The sequence below is a fragment of the Bombyx mori genome, chromosome 13 (genome assembly GCF_030269925.1).
Source record: "Bombyx mori chromosome 13, ASM3026992v2".
NCBI classification, from domain to species: Eukaryota; Metazoa; Arthropoda; class Insecta; order Lepidoptera; family Bombycidae; genus Bombyx; species Bombyx mori.
Genome location: NC_085119.1, coordinates 8822785 through 8829488, shown reverse-complemented (window position 1 = coordinate 8829488; position 6704 = coordinate 8822785). Strand labels below are relative to the sequence as shown.

Here is a 6704-nt window from a genome sequence, read left to right as displayed (position 1 = left end):
GCAACATAAAATAATACAAAAGATTAAACTTCCTCCTGAATCCTCTGTTTTTACTGGAGAGTGTTTTGCTCTTTTAAAAGCTGTAGAACTAGTTATTTTATTAAAATCTAAAAGAACAATCATATTTTCCGACTCAAAAAGTGCACTACGAACTATTGAAAAATTTCCATTCCAAATGAAACCTTGTTATCCTATTATATGCGAAATACGTGATAAGCTTTTGATATGTTCTCAAAGAAATCACACCATTATCTTTGCATGGATTCCAAGTCACTGTGGGATTAAAGGGAACGAGAAAGCCGATCAGCTTGCCAAAGAAGCTATAAAGGATGGAGACATAGTCCCATACATTAATTATTGTCATGATTTGACTGCTCTTCCCAAAACCTATCTTTGGGAGTCATGGAATGAAGTTTGGTTGAGAAGCAGCAAGTTCAAAGGCAAACTTTATGCTGAAATTCAACCCACGATTTCCAGTAAACCATGGTTCTTTAAAGCTAAAAGTTCTAAAATTGTCACTTCTATCATTTCCAGAATGCGTTTAGGACATGTATGTACACCTCATCATTTAGCAAGGCTTCGTATTGTTGATAGCAATATTTGTGAGTGTGGAGAAGATATTGGTGATCTCGACCATATTTTCTTTTCTTGCTCCCAATATGACCGCACCTCCTTTATGAATTCCTTACAATTACTACAGGTTCCGTTTCCGACTAAAATCTCCTGCCTTTTGCTTTATCCTTTATTGTATTATAATGTATTATCCTCTTTCATAATCAATAATAATATTAAGATTTAATATATTTAATTTATTTTTATTAATTATTTTCCATGTCTTGTTTTTAACTAGCTTATCCTTTTGTTTCCTTTTGATGACTTTGTCGCGTGTAGTTTCCCTACCTTTCACTTGAAACTGGCATAAAGTTAAAACTATTGCCATAAAGGAAAAAAAAAAAAAAAAAAAAAAAAAAAAAGTAGGAAACCTATATCTGCCAGGTGAATGAAGTTAGCCCCTCAAAAAAATTTTTTTTTCCTGTTTTCTACTTATTTTCTATTAATTCGTTTGTTCATCATTTGTTCTTGATTGTTCACTGTTAATAATTGTTTGTTCCCCATTTATTTATTTTTAAAAAAATATTAAAAATATATCTAAAAGTTAGCCCCTCGATTGCAATCTTTAATATTTTTTCGTCCTTAATTACTCGTAAATATTCATTTTCGATTGTTCTTATATAAAATACGTTTGTTCTCTTTCGAAATTACTCATTTTTTGTTTAATTAATTGTATTAGTTGAATAAATGTATACAAAATATGTGTACTGCGCATGCCATAAGTGTATAATCTATGGCGCATGCGTCAACTATAATGCCTAAACTTTCTACGCGGTTTTAATCGTGAAAAAAAAAACAATTATAAATCCTGAAGGATCAATTAATTGGTATACAGTTTAATTAAAAAAATTAAAAACAAAATAAATAAAATAATGTGCATTCGCGTAAAGTTAGACCAAATACATTTTTTCCATCCTCCTATATACCTATCGCTATGAAGGTATAAAAAAGATAGGTTTAAGAGTTCACATAGGTAATATAAACAAATAAGTAAATATGTTCATTATTTATCTTTCAAGAGATAATGTAGGTATACATTATAATAACATTTTGACACAGTCGAAATTATATTCCTAACATTAGTAAAATAACATTTTAATATTTTTTTTATAGGTTATGTATTGAAATTGTTGGAAAATTATTTCATGTTTTAGCTGGAAAACTACATGGAGAATTATATGCAATACAAGATAATGAGCTCCATCAAATGAATTCGAATGAAACCAAACTGTTTACCATCCAAATTCGATTGTCGGGCAGATAGAAAACGAAAATTCACTCATAGTGAACCTCGGCCTGCATTTGTGAAACGGCAAAGACTCACTATTATCAAGGAAATTGAAGAGACGACTAAAAATGAGATGTGTCGTATTATTATACCTTTGCCATCTTGTAGTCAAGGTAGGTGTAACTGTCAATAATTAGTTACACTCACAGATCTCCTAATCAAATAACAATATCAGAAAAAATGAGAATAGTTAGTTAGTTAGTGGAAGTAGCCAAAATGGGCAAGTGGATCTCAGTTCCTATTACATAAGGTACTAGGAAGTTTGTGAAAATGAAAATTTATCACAGTGTAATATCACTTACTTACTTTAACAGTGAAGGAAAACATTGTGATGAAACCTGCACACCTAAATGTTCTTAGGATTTTCTTAGGTGTGTAATCCACCAACCAGCACTAGGCCAGCGTGGTGGACTAAGGCCTAAAAACCCTCTCAATGGTAGTGAAGGCCAGTGTCCAGCAAGGGGATATATTATATGGTCTGATGATGATGACTAGGAAGTTAAATACTACTACTACTACTACGACAGTACACATATAATCCTATATATTTACAAACTATACGTTTGTTGGAAATTGCTAACATTATTTCATATTTCCAGATGTCCAGCCACTTGAAAATAGGTGTAGTAATGACAAAGCTATCCAAGTAGCTCCAGCACAGGAACACAAAGGCAAGGCAAGTGTGTATTGCCACATCACCCCTTAATATATCTGAAGCAAGTATAAGTAAACAATCAGAACCAGCAAAAAAAAAACTGTTGTTCCTGAGGACAAATTTAACAGTGATGAGTCAAATGCACCAGCAACAGAAGGATCAACTGTTGACTATGAGTTATCTCTCTATATCTCCACTCCATCAAAGACTTGTGCACTTCAGACTATAGCTCTCAAGAAGACTAAAAAATTGAAAAAATGAATGTGTTAACAACTTTATCTAAAGTGAAAAATAAACAATGTTTATATATTGGTCTTCCACAAGAATTATGTTTCATAATAGGCTTGATTGAGAAACATACAAATGTTTCTGAACAAAATATTATATTATGTCTGATGAGAATAACATTAAATAGAACATTCTCTCAATTGGCTGATGATTTCGATTTATCTGTAAGTCAAGCAAGCAATATATTTTTCAACAAACTCCCAGAAATTGCAAATGTAATATCACCCCTTGTTAGACTATAAAAAAAACAATACAATAAATATTTATGCAGGAAGGATAATTGATGTCAACTTGGTGGAAAATAGAAAGTTTTTAGATAGTTTGCCACCTACAAAACTCTTTAATTAAATAAGTAATCCTTACTTATAAATAGGAAGTTTTGTAAGTATTTTCACTCTTCATTCAAAAACTACTGAACAGATTTTAATAAGACTTATGCTGGTCTTCTATGGCTAGCAACTCATTATTATTTTGATTCTGTTTTCCACAAATGTGCTAAATATGGGCTTATATATATGAAAAGGAATAAATATTAATGTTATGTAACCTTTGTACCTGTATGTTAAGAATAATTTTTAATAAAACATAATTTAAATTGAAATATTATTTTTATTAAATCACATTCACTTTGTACACATCAATATTTTGTACTCCCTAAAAGGAAAATAGGTATAAAGTTTTTTTTAAATATTTAACATTACATTTTTGTGTAAGATTAGAAAATTGTTATTCTTCCAAAAAGAAACTACATTATCTAACAACTGTGCAACTTACTCGGAATCAAAATCAATACCTACTAATTATAGTGACCTGATTAGTTTTTTCAAAGTTGCTGGATGCTACACAAAAGTAACAAGTTTTACTTTTAGCACAATACATATGCATTTGAACTTGTGCATAATATCTTTCTTTAATTTTTTTTTGCCTTTTTATTTATGGAAACAGCATTACTCACTTGCTTGTTTGTAGATCTATCAAAAAAATATAATTTATGTTTTTTTTAGCACAGTGGGCAATACCCTATTATTCATATTAATTATATACGGCGCGGCGATGCGAAAATTCATTACTGAATTATTTAAGAATGATAGGCATAATATAATATTTTAATTCGCGATCTGTTTATAATTTTTAATATATGATTTAAAAATAAGTTATCTTTAATATTTTTAATTTTGTGATTTATGGGGTGGTCACAGTCATTATTATAAAAATAGAAATTTTGAGGAAATATAAATGTTTAATACAAATTATTTTGATAATCGAAATAAATTAATATCAATCCAAATTCATATTTGAACTATGAAAATTGTATGGTATGTAAACAGAAATATATTTTATAATTATAATGACTATTTATTGCATGCAGTATCTGTGCAAGCTTCTCTAACCGACACTGCAACTAGAATAAAGTCTAATAAAGAATAAGAATAAACTTTTCTTCGAAGCTCAATTCTACAAGGGTATTCAATCAGATAGCTATCTATCTGTCGTTCCTGTATGAAATTTTGGTATGTCGAAATCTTGGATAAATCCAGCAAAGCTAAATAAAGTATTTACCTAAAAAATATGTTTATGCTTAGTCACATGTTTATGTTATTCGAAAGTATTAAGCTCCAAGCAGCATTTAGCTCCAACTAAATTCATTAAGAACCAATTTTTCAATCGATGATTAAAACAACATTAATACTGAGAATGAATATTTATTTATAAAATACACATATGTTTTGACCACGAATTTTGCACGATAATTTAAATTAATATTCATTAATATTAATAATAGGGTATTGCATTAAATAATTTAAATTAATATTCATTAATATTAATTTAAATAAATATGAATTAATCTTCTTCTTCTATAACCCATAGTCAACAGTTGATCCTTCTGTTGCTGGTGAATTTGACTCATCACTGTCAAATTTGTCCTCAGGAACAACAGTTTTTTTTTTGCTGGTTCTGATTGTTTACTTATACTTGCTTCAGATATATTAAGGGGTGATGTGGCAATACACACTTGCCTTGCCTTTGTGTTCCTGTGCTGGAGCTACTTGGATAGCTTTGTCATTACTACACCTATTTTCAAGTGGCTGGACATCTGGAAATATGAAATAATGTTAGAAATTTCCAACAAACGTATAGTTTGTAAATATATAGGATTATATGTGTACTGTCGTAGTAGTAGTAGTAGTATTTAACTTCCTAGTCATCATCATCAGACCATATAATATATCCCCTTGCTGGACACTGGCCTTCACTACCATTGAGAGGGTTTTTAGGCCTTAGTCCACCACGCTGGCCTAGTGCTGGTTGGTGGATTACACACCTAAGAAAATCCTAAGAACATTTAGGTGTGCAGGTTTCATCACAATGTTTTCCTTCACTGTTAAAGTAAGTAAGTGATATTACACTGTGATAAATTTTCATTTTCACAAACTTCCTAGTACCTTATGTAATAGGAACTGAGATCCACTTGCCCATTTTGGCTACTTCCACTAACTAACTAACTATTCTCATTTTTTCTGATATTGTTATTTGATTAGGAGATCTGTGAGTGTAACTAATTATTGACAGTTACACCTACCTTGACTACAAGATGGCAAAGGTATAATAATACGACACATCTCATTTTTAGTCGTCTCTTCAATTTCCTTGATAATAGTGAGTCTTTGCCGTTTCACAAATGCAGGCCGAGGTTCACTATGAGTGAATTTTCGTTTTCTATCTGCCCGACAATCGAATTTGGATGGTAAACAGTTTGGTTTCATTCGAATTCATTTGATGGAGCTCATTATCTTGTATTGCATATAATTCTCCATGTAGTTTTCCAGCTAAAACATGAAATAATTTTCCAACAATTTCAATACATAACCTATAAAAAAAATATTAAAATGTTATTTTACTAATGTTAGGAATATAATTTCGACTGTGTCAAAATGTTATTATAATGTATACCTACATTATCTCTTGAAAGATAAATAATGAACATATTTACTTATTTGTTTATATTACCTATGTGAACTCTTAAACCTATCTTTTTTATACCTTCATAGCGATAGGTATATAGGAGGATGGAAAAAATGTATTTGGTCTAACTTTACGCGAATGCACATTATTTTATTTATTTTGTTTTTAATTTTTTTAATTAAACTGTATACCAATTAATTGATCCTTCAGGATTTATAATTGTTTTTTTTTCACGATTAAAACCGCGTAGAAAGTTTAGGCATTATAGTTGACGCATGCGCCATAGATTATACACTTATGGCATGCGCAGTACACATATTTTGTATACATTTATTCAACTAATACAATTAATTAAACAAAAAATGAGTAATTTCGAAAGAGAACAAACGTATTTTATATAAGAACAATCGAAAATGAATATTTACGAGTAATTAAGGACGAAAAAATATTAAAGATTGCAATCGAGGGGCTAACTTTTAGATATATTTTTAATATTTTTTTTAAAATAAATAAATGGGGAACAAACAGTTATTAACAGTGAACAATCAAGAACAAATGATGAACAAACGAATTAATAGAAAATAAGTAGAAAACAGGAAAAAAAATTTTTTTTGAGGGGCTAACTTCATTCACCCATATCTGCCTCATCTATCTATACAAATTTTTTTTTTGATTGTTTTGTTGCCCTGGATGCGAGTCCTTATGAGCCCGTACTCCGTACTTGTAGTTTAGTTTGTAGTACTGCCGTATACGAAATCAAATACGGCCGTGTTTTTAGGAGAAACAATTGACTGTAAAAATTTTAACTTGAATTTATTTTAGTTTAACTTACTTTAAATACTGGGACATGAAACTTCGTAAAAAAGTAGCAGTTCTAACGGCAGTATAGACAAACAT

At 30.0% G+C, this 6704-nt stretch overlaps 2 long non-coding RNA genes across 8 annotated transcripts; one reads left to right on the top strand and one right to left on the bottom strand.

Annotated features, from left to right (window-relative positions):
* Positions 1-990: 990 nt before the first annotated feature.
* On the top strand, positions 991-3444 carry LOC134199978 (uncharacterized). Of its 4 annotated transcripts, none has more exons than XR_009974689.1 (3): positions 1248-1439; positions 1767-2013; positions 2500-3444. It is a non-coding gene; the product is annotated as an uncharacterized LOC134199978 (long non-coding RNA). The 4 variants fall into 4 exon arrangements; XR_009974690.1 differs by having other exon boundaries at positions 1248-1585; XR_009974691.1 differs by lacking the exon at positions 1248-1439 and adding an exon at positions 1624-1638.
* Positions 3433-6284, bottom strand: LOC134199979 (uncharacterized). 4 transcript variants are annotated; one of them, XR_009974693.1, is made up of 3 exons: positions 5853-6201; positions 5425-5671; positions 3433-4938 (listed from the first exon to the last, which is right to left on the bottom strand). It is a non-coding gene; the product is annotated as an uncharacterized LOC134199979 (long non-coding RNA). The 4 variants fall into 4 exon arrangements; XR_009974694.1 differs by having other exon boundaries at positions 5999-6201; XR_009974695.1 differs by lacking the exon at positions 5853-6201 and adding an exon at positions 5800-5814.
* Positions 6285-6704: the final 420 nt, after the last annotated feature.